Raw genomic sequence first — 19,786 nt, forward strand, 5'->3', positions numbered from 1 at the left:
GGGAGCACGTTGAAAATGGAAGCGAAAACGATTAGTGAATGTATTACCCACCAATGCATCAAAGTAAAGATGTGATGAATGGGGGCAACAAGACGAAAATGTCATGCCTTATTAAAAGGAATCGAGGTATTGAAGTTGATGTCAATAATGCACAATACCACATAGAGGGAAACTGGAATGTTCATATCTGCAATCTTTTATGCAATAAAAGTACGACCAATGATGTTTTACAATCGCTCAAGAAAAAAAAAGAGAGGAGAGAAATAGGCTACACTTCTTGAAAAAAAAACACATCCCATACTCAATAATGTGGACCCTAATTACAAACAAAAATATCTGCTTCTTGTGATATCCCTATTTGAAAGATCATAATTAACTTGCAGAACAATGACTATCACTCGTTGCCATCACTAACCATCTGTACATTTTTTAAATATCCTAACTAACTGCAGAGATGGAGTGAGGAATGACCTATTACTAGTAACAAAATCAACACAACACATTTCAAATATTATTTTTCATTTTCCCACTAAAAAGGTATAGATTGACACTTCAGAACAACATCATTTCTCAAATGGCACCGGATTCTCATATCGAGTATCTCAAAATCACTGACCTTCTCAGATTATTATTTGTCAATATAATGTCAAAATCAACGGAGCTCACAGGAAACCTTTTTACTCATGTACCTCTTTTTACTCTTGTACCTAATTGCACAAAATATAAAGGCTAGCAGATTCAAGATACTGAACCCAGACATCCAGTAGAATCGGTCCAAATGCCCTTCGTTTAAGTTATCTGATAACCACCCTGGACTGTCTCCTCTGGCTTTGAAAACAGGCACGAGAGAAATGATGAATGCACTCAGGTAATTTCCAGCCGAAGTATTAGCTTGTGAAAATGCCAGACATAAGCTTCTCATGGAGGCTGGTGATTCATCATAGAAAAACTCATTTAACCCAATGGAGAACACTTCGCCGGCACCTATTAGAAAGTATTGGGGTCCTTGCCACAGGATGCTCATTGGAACAGCCACCTTACGGTGCACTAAACCTTTGGCATGTGCAATCTGCAAGCGATTACTCTCGACCAATGCTGCTGACACCATTGAGAGTGTGGAAAAAACTAAACTGGCCCGCATCCACTGTTGCGGGCGTAATGCCATTCGCCATGCAAGTGAATTCTAAATACTGGAACAAGAACCCTTTCATAGATTGGATTGGAACAAAGATAGCAATGACATCTATAGATTGGATGGATGCCGCAGGTATTTCGAAAGAGCCAATGTGCCTATCCATTACCATCCCTTGTTCTACACATGTTGAAAACATTTGTTCCAGGACCGTAGCAAATAATATCATTGTGGTCCAAATAGGAAGCATTGTGATCAGAATCTTGAACTCCTCCACTTCAGTGACAGTACAGATTCTCCATGTATTCAGCAGGCCAACAGATTCAAAGTCAGATGATGTCACAATTGCATCTTTATCAAAGAACCTGCGAGAGAGAACAATATTAGTATTTGCTGACTGAAGAAACACCCTTGGTTGTGCTGTAAGTGTTCTTTTTAAATTTGTGAAATACTGAAACTGATTGGGAGCTTCTAGGGATACAACTGTTGGAGATTTTCAAAATAAAGTAAATTATTTTGGGTCCAAATTTCATTGCTTGTTTCTTATTTGTTTTATCACAAGTGAGAGAAATATTGTCATGGAAAATGATTTAATAGACCATGTTAATAGCCATTTGTATTAAGTTTAATATTACATGTGTACGACCTCTACATTTGTAACCACCTATTGGTGGTTATTGTTTTGGACGCCGTGACAACAATTTAGACATGTACTAAATGTTGAATAGTCGTGATGGTTGATGAATCATTGTGTAATTTGATGATTCATTTGATAGTGATGAATCATCATGTCTAGTGGTGATTCATGAAGAGTCATGTGTCTTAGTGATGAACTATCGTGTCTATTGGTGATTCATGAAGAGTCATGTCTCTTAAAGATGGCTATTGGTAAAGTATAAATAGAGCACGGCTCTATGTTATTTATAAAAAGAAAGGCTAAACCAAGAACTACAATGCCAAAACACTCTCATTCAGATCACTAGCGTGTGATACTTCTACAGGGGTATCGCTATGATGCTATCTTGAAAATTTTGAAGAGCATTCCTGGTCGTCTTCACGAGTGCATGTGCAAATGATGGGGCTCTATTGTATCTTGGGAGGCTTTTTGTTGGTAACCCGGTGCACACCTTACGTTGGTGACAAATAAGCCTTAAGGAAAGTGTCTCTAAGACGCGCCTTGAAGTCGATCCTGTGTTACTGTGACACATATCTTTTATCTCCCTCACTCCCACCGACACGCGGGACCCGCACGCCGGAAGCTTCTCCCAGCTCCAGCTCTGCCCGCAGTGTTCACAGTCGATGCCACCGCTTTTCCCACATTCAAAGCCAACGACTTCCTCACCCTCTCTCTCTCTCTCTCTCTCTCTCTCTCTCTCTCTCTCTCTCTCTCTCTCTCTCTCTCGCACTCTCTACTCTTAGTTTGTGCGACCCAAGATGAATGACTGTCGCCCGCGACTTTGGCATCCGCTAGCCATGTTGCCACTCGTCACGCCTTTCTCAGCAGTGCCGCATTCCCACGCCCCGTCTGCATCCTATTCAGCGAGAGGCCAAGCCACACCGTCTCACTACCCCTCTATTTCCCCCTCCGCTATAAATGGAGTTCCCGACCTTCTACTTCCCCTTTTCCCCATTCGCCACCGCCGATTGATGCATTTCGCTGCCGCCACTACAACGTCGTAACCACTTATGTTATGCCCTTCTTGGTCCAGACGCTAGGACGGAGCGCGAGGATGTGAAGCCAAGCTTTCTGCCTCCACCGCCGCCATGCATCCTTCACCGCAGGCTACCACACCCTCTCTTCGCACGCTGATGAGCCTCCCCACTCCTTGATCCTCCCCATAGCTTGTAGGTTGTCTATGACCCGCCTTCACGTGGCAGAGGTTGGCCGCGGGATTTTCCCCCTCCACCGCGATCTGGTCGCCACTAGTAACCCTCGCCCTCTCTGTGTGCCAATTGTCGTACTAAGTAGCTATAGGTTAGGCTAGGAAAGTCTGCATGTGGCTCAGAGTGCGCAAGAACAAGGGTAGGTGCTGCCCATTTTCTCTACCGCCGCCTTGACCAACTCCGACCACTGCCTGAGAATGCACCTGCTGTCGCCTGCCGACGATGAACACCAAAATGGATTCCCCGTCACGTGTAGATCTGTAGCCACCTAGTCTCGACCAAACCTTTCGCCATTTAGCCCACTCTAGCGAGCTTCCCAGTGGGACATAACCGTGATTTCTCACCATTGGCTCCTCCTCTGTGCTGTGCTGTCCGGCGAGATACGTGCATGCCGCTGGGCTCTGGCCACGGTAGCATAGCTCGGACGAGCTGGCCTGCCTAGTGGCTGAAGTTTATTTAAATCTTTCGGGAGTCATAACTTCTCCGTTCCGACTCCGATTCTGGCGATTCTTTCACCTAAATTTATTTAAATTTGATATCTATCCTTCTATCACAGTGTGTTATCCATTAGGACTCATTTGATTTTCCATTTGGTGTTAATTGATTCTTCAATAGCATAGGCCGATGTTAATCGTAATCGCACTTTGTAGATCGGAGGAATTCGCGGAGGAATGGGAGAACTTTGACTTTGACCTAGGACCAAAGGAAGACTTCAGAGAAGGCAAGTTCTATCTCCTTGATCATTTTGAACCAAAGTTTCAATAATCTAATTGATCAACTTAAAACTTGACTTATTATCCTATATGCTATGTAATGTGCTATTTCAATTGCTTGCAGTAGTTAAATCCTATCAAATAATTTCCATGCTTTAAATATCATTATCATGAATCCATGTCACCCTAGGATTACCAGTCGTATATATATTAACGTCAGATAATGCCTTGATATCTAGCATGCTTAGGACTGAATGCATCTCTTTGGAGATATCGTTTTACTGAATATCAATTCAACTCATATGCCATGAATCTTTAGTGATTGTGGAATCCTTGATATAGTGTGGGATATGGTGGGTCGTGTGTAAAAATGGTGAAAACTATTTTGGCAGGGGTAAATAGAGTAGTCTTTCGGTAATGATGCTCTTGGTGGCTTAAGTTATCTGAGTGGTATTCATTGCTAGCTTGAAGATGCATGTCCCGGTCATATAAGTACCAAATCATTGCACTATCATGCTAACCACCCTAGTGCAACATGCGTCATGCTATAGCAAGGACTTGACTTTTCTATCTCCCAACCAAGCTGGATATTTTACTAGGAGGCCAGGGGAGCAACGAGAACCCAAGCATTTGTTAGTCTGTTTGTGGGATGTTCATTGAACCTAGTCTCTTTACAACGGCCCAAGTTGTACCCTGACATCTATAGCGAAAATGGCCCTATTTGGTCATAATTGTGATTTTGGTGATTAATGATAACATAGTCAATGAGACTAACATGTTTGTCAAGAATATATGTTAGTAGGTCTCATATATGCAATACATGAAGAAGCCACCGCAACCGGGATAAAGTTGGACTGAATTAGAGAAGTCCCAAGAAGATTTGCCTCACTGGATGGTCCGGTGCTCTAGGAGTTGAACTCACTGGAGCATATTTGGCAAAGGGAGAGAGAGGCCTGAAGATCTCACCGAAAGGTCCGGTGATTAGCAAGTGTGCTCATCGGAGCAATTCTTCTAGAGAAGAGTGTCGTGCTAAAGAATGAAGGCTAAGCCTCACTGGATAGTCTGGTGATCAAAGTATGGCAACACTGGAGTGTTTCTGTCCAGAAAGCTAAATGGAATAACCCACCAGAAAGTATGGTGATCAGAGGAAGATACACACTGGAGTATTTCCACCAAAGAAAGTTGCAACCGTGGAAGATCGAAGATCAACACGCCAAAAGGTCCAGTGATGAAGCAAGGCTACACCAGACAATGAACAGTGCAAAGAGGCAAAACAAAGTTCAAGAAATCAGATAGTCCGGTGATAAAGTGATGTCCACCAGATGTTCTCACCGGAGCAATTTACACAGAGAGGATGCAGTTGGCTCGGATGGCTCAGGATAACTCATTGGATAGTTCGGTGATGGAGATGAAGTATACACCAGAATATCTGGTGTTCACAAAGGCTTGAGTGGGGTTCCAATGGCTAGTTTGTGAGAGTGTACTCACCGGATGATCCGATGTTAGTACTATTGTTCTTACTAGATCATCCTGTGTTAACAATTTTTCTGAGCCGTTGGGTTAATGACTAGTGCGCGAGTTTGAGGCTATAAATACCCCTCCACCTAATCATTTGAAGGGGTGGTATGCTGCTAGAGTCTAGGTGAAGCTTATATACACTTGAGAAGACATCCAAGCCACCAAAGTGCTTAATGTGATTAACCAAAGCGATTAAGCACAAGATCAGTGAGTGATTAGTGCTTATAGGCCTAGAGAGAGTGCTACTAGGTAATTGTTGCCTAGTGAGTGGATCAAGTAGTGATCCAACCTTGTACCAAGTTATATGCTGGCACCTTAGAGTCTTTGTGACTCGCTGACAAGCTTGTTGACCCTCCGTCTTGGTGTAGAGCAGCGACAAGAAGCGTATACAGGGATACAGGGACACAGAGACCCTTGTCTTGGTGGCTCAAGCTCTGAAGTGATCATGACGGCAAGGAACCAGAAGAGAGGCTAATGGTGAGACCTTGTTTGGTGGCTTGGTAGCTCATCTGGGTAGAGGCCTTGTCTTTGTGATTTGGTGGCATAAGAGCTGTGATCGGGTGCCAACCGAGAGTATATCCCTTGTTGAGCTCCAAAATAGATTACGGGTGGCATTCATACCATCGATACCACGGGATAAAAATCCGTTGTGTCAAGTTTGCTCTCTCTCTCTCTCTCTCTCTCTCTCTCTCTCTTATTTACATTTTCGTATTTACATTATTTCAATTTACCTTCTTAGATAGGTTGCAAGTGCTTTGATCGGTAGAGTAGACACACTAGATAAACCTAGAGCATATTTAGATAGAAACTGATATAGGTTTATCTTGTGTAGTTATTGGAGCCGAATAGATTCTAAATGTCCTAATTCACCCCCCTTAGGACACTCCTGATCCGTTCAGATGGTATCAGAGCTATGGCTCACATCTAGCTCTTTAATTTGTGTTAGAGCTTCACACCTTTCATAAGGTTTCACCAATTCAAGTGGCATTTGAGCCTTAGTCTCATTGTGATCGGTTAGGCTTCACCGCCTAGTGAGTTGTGACGTTTGGAGTTGAGATAGATTCCCATAGTGCTCTACTTTTTGATGGCACAAACTTCTCTCGGTGAAAAATTCTAATGGCTTGTTATTTGTAAGCTTGAGGGTTGGATATTCGGAGAATCACTGAGAAAGGAATGAAACCTCGCATCACTAACAAGGAGAGGCAATAAGATGCATTGGCAAATAGTATCCTTTTATCATCTATATATGTTGATACATTTAATCGTGTTTATTCTCTCACCAATCCATATGATATTTAGAATAGTCTTATTGAAATACATGAAGATACAAATGATGTACGCAATGAGAAATATCATGTTCTTGTTACTAAGCTTAATGGCATCAAGCAACTACCCTATGAAAGTTCTAATCACATGTACTCACGTTTGAATATTCTTGTCAATGAGATCAATAGGTTATGTTTGACGCCAATTGAAGATGATCAAGTGGTGAGAAGAATACTTCAATCTCTTCTTTCAAAGTACAAGTTAATAATCTCCATCATTTACGACAACAATGACATCAAGAAGATGACTGCAGTCAAGTGCTTGGCAAGATCACCGCCCATGAGATGACAATGAATATGGGGGTAGAAGCTTATTTCTCATCCGACACCAAGAACTTTACTCTCACAAGGAAGCAAGCTCAATGCCAACACATAAAGACAAGTATGAGGAGACAAGAGTAAGGGTCAAGCTCAAGCGAAGATGATGGTGATCAAGATAAAGAGTGCGATAAAGAGGATGATCAAAGCACATCAAGTGATAAAGAAATTGATCCAATGATGGCCAACCTCTTCTCAAAGTTAGAGAAGAACATGAAGAGAATCAATGCTAAGGTTGATCATCCTATCTCCATTGAAAGCTTGATCAACACAATTGATCATATCAAGAAGGAGAAGAAGAAGGCCAAGAACAAGAGGGAGACAAGGGGAAGAGCCAAGGCATTCGCAAGCATACGAAGATGGGTGAGTGACAATGAAGAGTCAAGTGATGAAAGCTTCACCATCCTCTCCTCTAAGAAAATCTCTTTCTCAAGGTCGTCATCACATAAGTCGTCATCACGCAAGTCATCTCACAAGTGCTTTATGGCCAAATGTATGGATAGTGATGTAAGTGATCATAAATTCAATGAGGATTCTCCTTCCTATGATGAACTCCTTCATTTGATAAATGAGCAACAAAGGGCCCTTAAGAAATAATCTAATGAGCTTAATAAATTCAATACACTTGATGACATCTATGCTACCTTTATTTCTAATTATGAATAATTACTGAGCAAATTCAATTTGCTAAACAAGGAGCATGATGAGCTTAAAGCTAAATTTGAGTGCAGTGAATCTCAAACTATGCTTACTTTGAAGTAATCTACCTCTATTCAATTTCAATTATAAGGTAGATGCTTCTACTTGTTGTGATGATTTAATTATTTTATCTAGCTCACCCTTTTGCAATGAGATTTGTGTTGAGAATATTGTTGTAGAATCATCTAACAACCTCATTGCGCAAGAGAATGATGAACTTAAGCAAGAAGTGGAGAAGCTCAAGAAGGACTTGGCGAGTTTAAAGGGCAAAGGACATATCCAACCTCCTCAAGATAATCGTGCTTTCATGGTGAAGAAGCTTACGGAGGGGTCCATCGTGACATGTTTTAAATGCCATCAAGAAGGTCACAAGCCCTTCCAATGCAAACAAGTGAAGAAGGAGACTAAGAAGAAGAAGAATATGGTAAACCTCTCCAACAAGACCTCCAACCTATACACCAAACTCAACTACAAGAATAAGACCAAAAGCAACCACTACAAGCTCAAGAAGAAAGCAAATGGCAAGGTGGTTGCACACATGGTTGGGAGAAAGGATCGGAGATGGAACCAACCCATTTGGGTGCCCAATGAAATCATCACCAACATACAGAGGCTCCAATCGGTTTGGGTTTCAAATAAGACTTGAAGCCCGAAGTGGCTGTGGAGATTTGGAGACTTGGCTCACAAGATTAAGTGAATGTTCAAGTGAAGAAGTCAAATATACAAGTTCGGACGCTTTGATGAAAATCATGATCATCGTATACCCAAATCCCCGTTCAAAGGTAAAAGAGGTAAATGGTAGCTAGACTTATGTTCATACATTTTTTTTGCTTCTAGCTTATTTGCCTCGTCTAGGATTGCATATGCTTATTTCAATTTATTACAATGCCTAGTGTAGGTTTTCATATGGTAGGTTGCTTGTGTTTATGTCTAACCCATGAGCAACCTAGATGGTTTATTAGTTGTAGGTTTATTTCATGGCACTAGTTTTTACAATTGCTATCTCTTATGTGCCATGATCCAATCTATAGGATAAATCCCTATTGTTATCAATAACAAGTGCATATATCTCACAAGTATTCAACACTTGTATGCACACTTTTAGGTGGAGTATATTTTATAGGTTGTGATTTTGAGACTAACATGTGTTCCGAGTTGTATCTCTTGTAGTCTCATTGAGCAATCAACATGTCCCCCAAGGTATGCAATGATTAAATGCTTCAATTGATATCATTGTTAAATCTTTTATTCATTTAAGCTACCTTCATGCATAATATCTTAAACATCCTATATTGACCCATTATCTAATTGTGCATATGTTTCTTTCTCATCATATATATGCATACATATAGGGAGAGTTGAGACTATATTATGTGTTTCATAAATTATGATCCATATGCTTTCATAGCCTACAATTGATATCATTCATTTTTTTATATCCATACAATTGGTATCCTTTTAATTGGATCATGATTTGTGAAGCTCTCTCTCATGTGCTCTAATGTTTTTTTCCCTTTGAATTCAACATGTGCATATAGCCTTTTTAAGAGATTGTTGACAAATGGGGAGAATTTTGATGACTAAAGCAAGATGCAAGTTGCAAGATGAACATTGTGGAGGAGAGAAGGTTGATCAAGGGAAATGGAGAAAGGGGGAGCCACAATAAAAAGGGGAGTAAGTGGTAAGAACATGCATCCAAGCAATATGGTAAGACTTTATGCTCGCTTGTGATCTTTACATTTGGTATCATTTACTACTTGCCACTTGCTTTAGTTGTGTTGTCATCGATCACCAAAAATAGGGAGATTGTAGCGAAAATGGCCCTATTAGGCCACGATTGTGATTTTGGTGATTAATGACAATATAGTCAATGAGACTAACATTTTTTTCAAGAATATATGTTAGTAGATCTCATAGATGCAATACATGAAGAAGCTACCGCAACAGGAACAAAGTTGGACTGAATTGGAGAAGTCCTAGGAAGATTTGCCTCATCGGATGGTCCGGTGCTTTGGGTATTGAACTCACCAGAGCATATTTGGCAAAGGGAGAGAGATGCCTAAAGACCTCACCGAAAGGTCCAATGATCAATGTGTTTGCTCACCGGAGCAATTCTTTCAGAGAAAGGTGAAGGTCCAGTGATCAGCTTATTGACCTCTGACTTGGTGTGGAGCGGCGATAAGAAGCGTATACGAGGACACGGAGACCCTTGCCTTGGTAACTCAAGCTCCGAAGTGATCATAGCGGTAAGGAATCAGAAGAGAGCCTAATGGTGAGACCTTTCGTTGGTGGCTTTGTGGCTCATTCGGGTAGATGCCTTGTCTTTATGATTTGGTGGCTTAATATCTATGACCGGGTGCCAATCAGGAGCATATCCTTTGTAGAGCTCCAACATGGAGTAGTGGTGACATTCATGCCATCGATACCACAGAATAAAAATTCCTTGTGTCAAGTTTGTCCTCTCTACCTTATTTACGTTTTCGCATTTACATTCTTGCAATTTACTTCTTAGATAGGTTGCAAATGCTTTGATCGGTAGAATAGATACACTAGATAAACTTAGAGCACATTTAGATAGAAATTGATATAGCTTTATCTTGTGTAGTTTTTGGAGCCGAATAGATTCTAAGTATCCTAATTCACCCCCTCTTAGGACATCACCGATCCCTTCAACATCCCTTACATTGGCCTGAAGCACTTGAGGTGTCTCGTAGTATAGTCCAGCGAAGGAATGTGATTGAAATGTGGGTATAGTGTACAACCTTTGCAGAAATTAAATCTATTCAAATAGTTGTGTCCACAATCATGGATATGCAAAGCAATGACCTCACTTGGTTAGACTCAAATAATGTATATCATTGATGAGTGAGTGTGTAGACTAGGTGTACGTACGATGAGGTTGCTGGCTCGATCCACCAGGATATGAGTGGGTACTAGAGGAACACCAGACACATTGGTAGGGACTGTAGAGTGAAGTGTAGCCCCTCCCAGGACTGAAAACCCTTAGACATACCTTGTTAAAACTATTTCAAAGTTATCAGTAGAGAATATAACTTGTCGCCGAATGATCCCTGATAATAATCCTGGTATACCGAACGACGGGCACGTTGATCTATATTTCCTATATGTGTATATCAAACTACACTCAAGAACGACATGATTTATCTAAGTTCGGACCTCTCGTGGGATAATAGTCCTATGTCCTGTGTACTATCTTATGAATTGGGTAAACTTGTTACATAATATCCTCTTTCTTACAAACAAAGTCTTCACCCCATTATACACCAGGGGTAAAGATGCACAAACAAACTGATCGTGTCAAACCCTGTGGCAAACCTACCCCTGATAGAGCCAACTACCCCTAGCTCATCATGACGTTGGATAGGCATGCATGCTTCGCTCTAGTCATCCTGCGCACCCTATACCATCACTGAATGCTATCAACCTCACCCGTCAGACTATCATGTGGTATTAAATGCTACAGGACGTGTCACTACAACTCCACACCATCCCATGGTCATGCATCACCGAAAGAAATACCTTGGGGAAGGGAAAACACTCAAGTAGGTAGCATTAAATGAGACATGACTAGTTAGATAAGGACCTGCTCTACGACCAGCAAGGGTTGGTCGCAGGACCTTGCTTTGCGGCCAGTGATGCAACATAGAACAATTTGTCATGTCTCAGTGCTCAAAGTACCGTTTTTAAACTAAGTTAAGAGACACAAATCACCCCACGAACACCGAGAAGTTCTAACATACTGTGTGTACCCGGATGTTCCGGGTGCAACCCAAAAGTTCCGGGTAAGCCAGAACCTCCAAATTACGATCCGGACAGGGGTTCTCGGTATGACTTTTCTAAGCAACCTGGAAGTTCCAGGTTATATCCAAAAGTTTCGGCAGTTGGATGTTCCAGATGAGGACTGGTCTTATGTTCTATGTTTGAATTCCAAGTCTAAATCCGGAAATTCCGGACTGGGTCAAAATTTCCAGATTCTGGTGACTAGCTGGAACCTCCGGATTGAGTCTAGGCTAGGTCTCTCAGTTCTACATTCAAGTGTCAACCCAGAAGTTTTAGTTTCCACCCGGAAGTTCCAGGTTAAGTCAAAAAGTTGCATAACGGCTAGTTTTGGGGGGTTAGGTATAAATACCCCCTCACCCCTGAAAGGACAATGATATAGCCTAGAGGGGGTGAATAGGGGATTTTAAAAAAATTCGTCCCATTTTACCGTGGGCCTAAATTTGCAGCGGAATATAAATTAACGATTTTTTCATAAGTGAGAAAACTAAATATGCTAAGCTCAACTAGTGCACAATCACCCTAAATAAATGTGAAAGTTACAATACTAGTTTGAAAAGAATTACTCAATTTTGGCAAAAGATATGCAAGAAAACATTAATTGAAAAAGGCTGAAAACACTGTTCATTAGGCTGAAAACACTGTTCCCCTAGATACTCCGAATCAACCTAGAGTCTCCGAGTTGTATAGTTCTGGAACCTCCAGGTAAATCTGGTTCTCCGGGTTCTGTACAGAACTGAGCTCGAAAGTGAATTTAATGTACGTCTAAAGAGTTCTAGCTCAAACCAAGTGATGTCGTGTGTTCCAAGTGATAATTTCGAGTAGATCTACGAAAAATCTACAATCAAATACACACGAACAAGTAGATCGAGCAAAATGTACAAATATTAAGGAAGAACTCAAATGAAAGGGAACAAGAGAGGAGACAGCAGATTTGTTTCCCGAAGTTCGGATTCACCACCGTGAATCCTACGTCTCAGTTAAGGAAGCTCCAATGAGCCGAGTCTTTTTCAACCACTTTTCTCTCCAAGCTCGGTCACACTTGAGCTTAGCTTCCACTCTTGATTTCTTCCCTTGCGGAGGCAAAATCGAAGCCTTCACGAACTTTCCCGCGGCTCACCACAAGCACGAGAGCTCACCAGGCAACACCTAGCCGGCTAGGAGCTTAAAGCTCCAAGAGTAACAAACACAATTGAACTTCTTGCCGATGAACTCAAGTGCTCAAGATTGGATTTAGCTCACTTTGCACTCAATCTTCCAATCTCACAACCCATCTCACTTTTCTTCTCAAATCACACACTAAATTGGAGTGGGAATGAGTTCTTTTGGCTCTAAAAATATTCTCTTTCGTGCCCTTGCAGCAGCCCCAAAGGATGAGGGTGAGGGGTTATAAATAACCCACCTCAAAAAACTAGCCGTTACAGCATTTTTTTTACTAACTCGGAGTCTTCGAGTCAACCCGGAGTATTCGAGTAGGCTAAAGAAGGAAAAACCGAGCACCTAAACTCGGAACCTCATCCAGAGTATCCGGGTCAACTGAAAAGGCCCAAACCGAGACCTCTCCTCGGAACCTCATCCGGAGACTCCGTACAACTCGGAGAATCCGAGTTAACTTGGAGTATCTGGATTCAGCAGAACTGCCCACTGAAAAACGGCGATAACTTTTAATTATGGAGTCCGATTTCGACGATTTTAGACCCTATTGAAAGCTTATTCAGAGGGCTACACATCCCAACTGAATTTATGACCTAAACCACATTGGATCAAATTAGGAACACTCCAAAACCTTATTCGGACACTTCCACACATTCCACATTGGAATTTCTAAAAAGAACTCTCACTTGGGTTTGGTTAGAAACTCTTGAGCAGTAAGACACAACAATTAGCTCATGTTGCATCCCTCTTAATAGTGCGGCATACCTATACTCAAATTCAAAGATAAAACTCATTTAAACTACTTTGAGCCTTTGAATAATTTTCAAGAACCGCTTCTTTCATTTAAACCTTGAGGGTTGCCAACTTTCATATGTTTCTCACTCCATCTTTTCTTGATTCTTCATATGATTGACGCGAATCACTCATAGCTTCCTATGGCTTCACACGGTTCATTGGCGCAAAATCTTCACTCGCTCTTCACCACCACCTTGGTCCTTCGGCGCAAAGCCATTTGCTTGCCCTCCACCACGGATGGTCCATCGCAGCCGAGTCTTGCTTGCCCTTCACCGTCTTGACATAGAAAACCACATTGTATTCAACATCTTCAAGGAATTCATTTATCAAATATGGAGTCCACTCTTGTTCTTCACTCTTGGCATATATGATTTCAATTCAACTTATGCCTTCTTATGGATCATAACCCCAACTCACTCTAAAGCACAAAACACATGGGTTAGTCCATAAAACTCTATTGACAATGGCATACCTTTAGTTACTTGATCTCCACAAGTAACTTAGTCTTCAAGTTTATTGCCAATCTTTTTGAGCTTTTCTTTCTCCTTGAGCATCACTAAGAGCTCATTAACAAAGATGCATTTCTTTTGTTCTCATAGCATTTCTCAGTAAATCCATGATTCATCACTTATGCATCTCCTATGAAATAACCTAGAGCTTATTTATCTTGATGCATTTTCAATCTCCCCATACACCTAGAGCTTATGCATATCTCTCAATGTATTACCTATGGAACAACCTACTAATAAACTCAACACCATTGTTAGTCCATAGGTATTGTCATTAATCACCAAAACCACACATAAGGGCTAGATACACTTTCAACCCCGTCTCTTCATTAGTTGCTGGTGCTTCCACGAAAACACTCAAAGCCAAGCCAATAGAGCTCTCCCACTCCAATCTAGTGTGATATGTGAGAAGAAAAGTGAGTTGGGTTGATGAATTGGAAGTTAGTGCAAGTGATCATAACTCCCATCTTGAGCACTCAAGTTCATCGACAAGAAGTTGATCGTCGTGTTTGTTACTCCTAGAGCTTGGACCTCTTAGGCAGCTAGGCATCACCGTTGAGCACCCAAGATTGTGGTGTGCCACAAAAAGTTTGTGAAGGCTTCGATTTCGCCTCCGCAAGAGGAGAAATCAAGAGTGGAAGCCAAGTTCATCTGTGACCGAGCTTGGAGAGAAAAAGGGTTGAGAGAGACCCAACTCAGTTGTGATCAAGCCCCTCATCTGAGATATAGAAACCTCTAATGGAGGTGTCTTAACTTTGATAAACAAATTGTGTGTCTCCTCTCTTGTTACCATGTTTCTGAGTTCTTGCTTACTATTTGTGCATATTGCTCGATCTACTTACTCGTGTGAAATTGATTGTAGGTTTTCCGTGGATCTACTTGGAATCATCTCTTGGAATACATGATATCATTTGGTTTCAGCTAGAACTCTTTAGGTATACATTGATTTCAGTTTCGAGTTCATTCTCTGCTGAACGTGAAAGCTCTCGATTTAACCTAGAACTTCTATATTCTGCATATTCCACTGCAAAATCTCTTGAACCCGGAAGTTCCAAATTCTGCACAATCCACTATGTAGTTTTAATTTTTCAAGATCGCCTATTGACCCCCTCTAGGTGACATCATTGTCTGTTCAATTGGTATCAGAACCAAGTCCCTCTTTTAGTGCTTTACCGCCTACAGAGTAAAGATATCGACTAGTAGATTAATACACATAGAATCACTCCTATTAGATGGATCTAATTATATCGAGTGGAGTACTCGCATGCTTCATAATTTTAGAACTATGAGTCCTCAAATAGAGTGAGTTGTAGATGTGAGCATTTCTCCTCCTAGTGATAAACTCATATCATTTGATGAGGAAGATAAATGCAAATATCTCAATGCGCAAGCTACGAATTCTTTATTTAATGCTTTGAGTGAAGATGTTTTTTGACACCATCATGCCGCTTGAATACGCTTATCTCATTTGGACTCTCTTAAAGAAAGATATTACAAGCCCAAATATGATGAAAAATGTGACACCCTGGTTTTCAATTTCTCAATGTCCTAAAATTTTCTAGAATTTAAATAAGGTTTAAACAAATAGAATAGGGTAAAACATATTTTCTAAATTAAAACCAAATTTTTACATAGGTTTTTTTTTTCTTGAACTGGATCCATGCTGTTACTAGGCATGTAGAGTTTTATTGGCTTTTGTTGGCTTTTGTTTGAAGTGGTTTTGCTTAGTTTGGAATAGAATAGAAATAGAAAAGGGAAATTAATAAATTAGAAAAGGAAAAGACCTAAAACCCTAGCCGGCCCAACCCTTTTCCTTCCCCCCAGCCAGCTCTCTCTAACTGGCCTACTAGCCCCCTCTCCCTCCCGCTCACCCGCTTGGGCCAACGCACGCCAGCCGGCCCAGCAAGCGCAAGCGCAAGCGCCTGAGTCAGCCAGAGCCGCCATTCGCCTCTCACTGCTAAAAATGCCCACACCCAACCAGCATTCGTCTGAGCCACCGACAAGTGGACCACACCTACCAGGTGCTTCTCCTACCTCAAGTCGGATTCCGACTTCATCCCGAGCCACTCCGGCGACCGAATCACGTCCAATCCCACACCAAAATTGAGCCAAAGATTATCTAGAAGCTTGCCTAATCAAATCCCCATGATCCCCTCTATCTCTTGCCACTTTATCGCCAAGGGAATAGCATTTAAATGAAGAGTTCTACTCGAATTTTTGTCCGTCGCCGCCCAAAACCCTACCGAGCTCTCCTCGGCCTTCTCGAGCCTCCCCGTCTATATATGTGCACCCCTATGCCCTCCCTGAATCACCATGACACTTTTCCCCAACTTTTCAACAAGTTTTTGATGCCACAGCACCCTCTCCGCGAAGCTCTACCATTTGAAGTCACCGTCGTGCATCGTCGAGCCGCTCCGGTGCTTTGCCGCCCTTGTCGACGCCCTAGGTGAGTTCCCTGAGCTCCCCTCTCCATGGTCCATCGCTCACCGGAGTCCTTAGGCTGTCGGAGCGCTGTTCTGGTGAAATCCTGGCTGTGCGCCGTCACACCCAAAGCTCCTCTGTCGTCTCTGCCTTGCTGCTGGCTGCCAACCCCCTGCTCTCTCTCTCATCCGTCGGATTCAGATCCAAGGGCCCAGATAGATCCATACCCCTTTGGGTTATGCACGGTCCACTGTAGACCACGGATCGGGGTCAAAGGTTCGGTCCACGAGTCCATAGACCCGGTTCTCCGAATAGTAGATGTGCTGACGTCATCAATTACGCAATAAATAGGATTTCCAATATAAAAAAATTCTGATAATTAATGTAATTTTTGTAGAAAAGCCCTCGTTTAGTAAAACTATCATAAGTTTTTCGTCGTAGCTTCTTTTTTAGCAATTCTTGTGCCGTTAGATTTATTTTTCTGAGCTCTATCTTTCTAGATAGGTTTTGTATTGTTGTTCTTTTGTTTTATACTCTGTTCTTGGTGTGTTTTGTTTGTATGCTTTGCCAATTATTGTGCGATTAGACAACAACGCCCCGGATCAGTTTAAGGAACATCAAGACCAAGAGCTAGAGTTCACTGAGCAGCTGCAAGGAGAAGGCAAGTATTCTTGATCATCTTGAACCTATGTTTTTAAATGTTTTTATTTTACAAAACTGCATGCAATGTCTGTCAACTTGATGGGTAGTCACCAATGTTATGTTTTACCTAGTTCTTCCTTCATATTCCTTGAAGCTTAAGTGGTGGTTAGTGTGAGTCTTTTAGTGTAGAATTGCTTAGCCATGCTGTCAAAATGTTGAGAAATGTCATATACTTGACTAATGAACACGTGTAACAATGATGGTTAATATGGTGATGAATTTGGTATAGCAACATGGAACCTTAGGTCTTGGGCAAAGAGTGTTGGTGATGATGGTTATGGTTATGTTGGTAGGTTAGTATTTGCTCAAGTAACCTAAGTAAGGACCAGTTTGTGGAGTGACAACTCAAGAAGTAACGTACCAACCACGAGGCTGATATGGGTAACGCTTGTCATACGAGTTAGAGTTCTATCCGATGTGTATTGTATCAGCACAAAGGGGGCTTCTGGGTAGAGAGGGATTCATCCGTTCTTGTAAACCCCGACGGTGGGACCTAGTGGGCAGATGCATACTGGTGTAGGCTTTGGTTAGTGGTAATGTCATACAGTGATCTCCGAGCGGCACACCACTAGTGTGTGTTAAGTGTTTGCATGACACGGTAACAAGGAATTCACTGACTCATGGGGAAAGCTGGACAACCTCTATAGAGTGTAAAAACTGTTATAACAGTTGTGCCCGCGGTTATGGGGACTTGGATCCTCACATAATTAGTATGGTTGTGGCTATGGTTGTAGTTATGGTTTGATTATGGTACAGGGAGTACTAGATGGTTATAGTTTACAAGGTAGGTAGCCTTAGGTGTTGGTTTAAGGTTGGATTAATTGGGTTACATTCACTTAACATTTGTTTAATGCTTTTCAATATTGGATTAATTGGGTACATTCACTTAACATTTGTTTAATACTTTTCAATATCATGTGTCAGTCTATTCTTGTTATAAGCTTGCATGTCATTATTTTCCCACAGTTGCTGAGTACTTCATGTACTCACCCTTGCTATCTCTCACAACACATATGCTGTTCAGTGGAGGACTTTGAAGACATTCAAGACGATGACCTGGTGTTCTAGGAGCGTGTCTTCCGGTTGGTGCCTGTGGAGTTGCTTGGTCGCCGATGCTTTTGTTCTGCTGTCATCGTTTAGCTGCTATAGTTTAGCAAATAGAGTTGTTTAGGTGAAGTCTTTAATATAAGAGTTAAATGGTTGTAAATTAAATTATTGCTTTTGTTACTTCACATGTGATGTCCTTATGTGTGTTAAACATCCTGAGCACACATAAGCCGCACTTAGTTTTATCCGTTGAAACCGGGAGTGACAAAAAAGAACTTTTTTCGGAGACGTCATTTGTATAATGCTCTACGACATCATCACATCATAAAAAGCACCAAATGACTTCCTCCCTTGTTCAAAAGGATGCCACTTTATCATCCACCTTACCAATTGATAAATTCGAGTAAGGTAATGAATGATATGGTGAGTGGATTAGTAAGTGTCCAAACATTCCTTTGAACTTTAATAACACTTGCAATGAAATTTCTATATCTAATAGTGTCGTTAACCCTTGAATATCATTTAATACAAAAATATCTATTTATCATAATGATATGGTTAATTGTCTATATTATAATAAATATATTTCTATTAGTATTTATGAGACTAATATTTTGAAGTAAATAGAAGCTTACTTGAGACAAAACTTAGGTAGAAAAGCCTCTAGAAAACTCAAGAAATGTCCACCTAAAATAAGATCAAGGAGGATATGCTATACATGTCATCTATATGGATATTATAGGATGGATTATCCTCAACTTAGAAGTGAAGAATCTACTTTCTCAGGATGCTCATCCCCTCACTCTGATGCTCCATTATACATTATGGCAAAAGGTAAAAAGAAAGCAGTAAGTGAGGTCAACAATATCAATGCTAGTTTTAATCCTAGTGACAATGATGAGCTCGGTTTTGATCTTTTGAGCAAATATGATGTGGCTAAAATGATCAAACTCATGCGCATATTATAAGGCCATGAGAAAAGCCTCGAGAGACAAAAGGAATTTCTCATTGAGAAAATTGAAGAACTTAAGGCCTTAAATAGAAAACATGAAAAGTTTATTGAATCTCATAGTTCTTTATCTGATCTTTATGAGAATCTTAAAATTAAACATGCTTCTCTAATTGATAAATTAGATGCTATGCATATAGTGGATTTAGAAATATCTTGTCCTAATTGCAATACTTTATCTAAAGATAAATTCACTATTTAACCTATTGATAATACTTGTGCTTCTAACTCTATTTCTCATGTATCATCTTTGGAGAAAGAAAATATTAAGCTAAAGGCTCAAATTGAAAAGCTAGCTAGCAAGTATGTGGAACTACAAGAAAATCATGACAAGCTTTTGTTCACTCATGAAAATCTTGTAGCTTCTCATACCAAGATAAAAATAGCTTATGAGGTAATTCTCTCAAAGGTAAAATCATATGAACCTCATTTGGATAATAGCACACATTCTTTTCATAATTTAGATTTAACATGTGCTAGTCCTAGAAATTCATCTAATAAAAGTTCTATATCTAATGATGAATTATCTATTTTTTGTTGCTCTAACAAAATTGTCTCCTCTAGTTCTACTTGTGAGACTAAACTTGTAGAGGAAACTAAGTAGCTCAAGGATCAAGTCACTTCCTTGAAGAAATATGTGACTGTGTTTCAAAAGGAATACCACTCTATATGAGATGCTTAAAGACCAAAAACATCCAAAAGATAAAAATGGACTTGGATTCAATTCCAACAAGAGAAACAAATCCAACAATGCTAAGAAG

At 40.8% G+C, this 19,786-nt stretch overlaps 1 pseudogene; it reads right to left on the reverse strand.

Moving 5' to 3' along the window:
- Positions 1-652: 652 nt before the first annotated feature.
- LOC133910538 (protein NRT1/ PTR FAMILY 8.3-like) lies at positions 653-2,972 on the reverse strand (annotated as a pseudogene).
- Between the last annotated feature and the right edge of the window lie 16,814 nt (positions 2,973-19,786).

Source organism: Phragmites australis, chromosome 3 (genome assembly GCF_958298935.1).
Source record: "Phragmites australis chromosome 3, lpPhrAust1.1, whole genome shotgun sequence".
In the NCBI taxonomy this organism is placed as follows: domain Eukaryota; kingdom Viridiplantae; phylum Streptophyta; class Magnoliopsida; order Poales; family Poaceae; genus Phragmites; species Phragmites australis.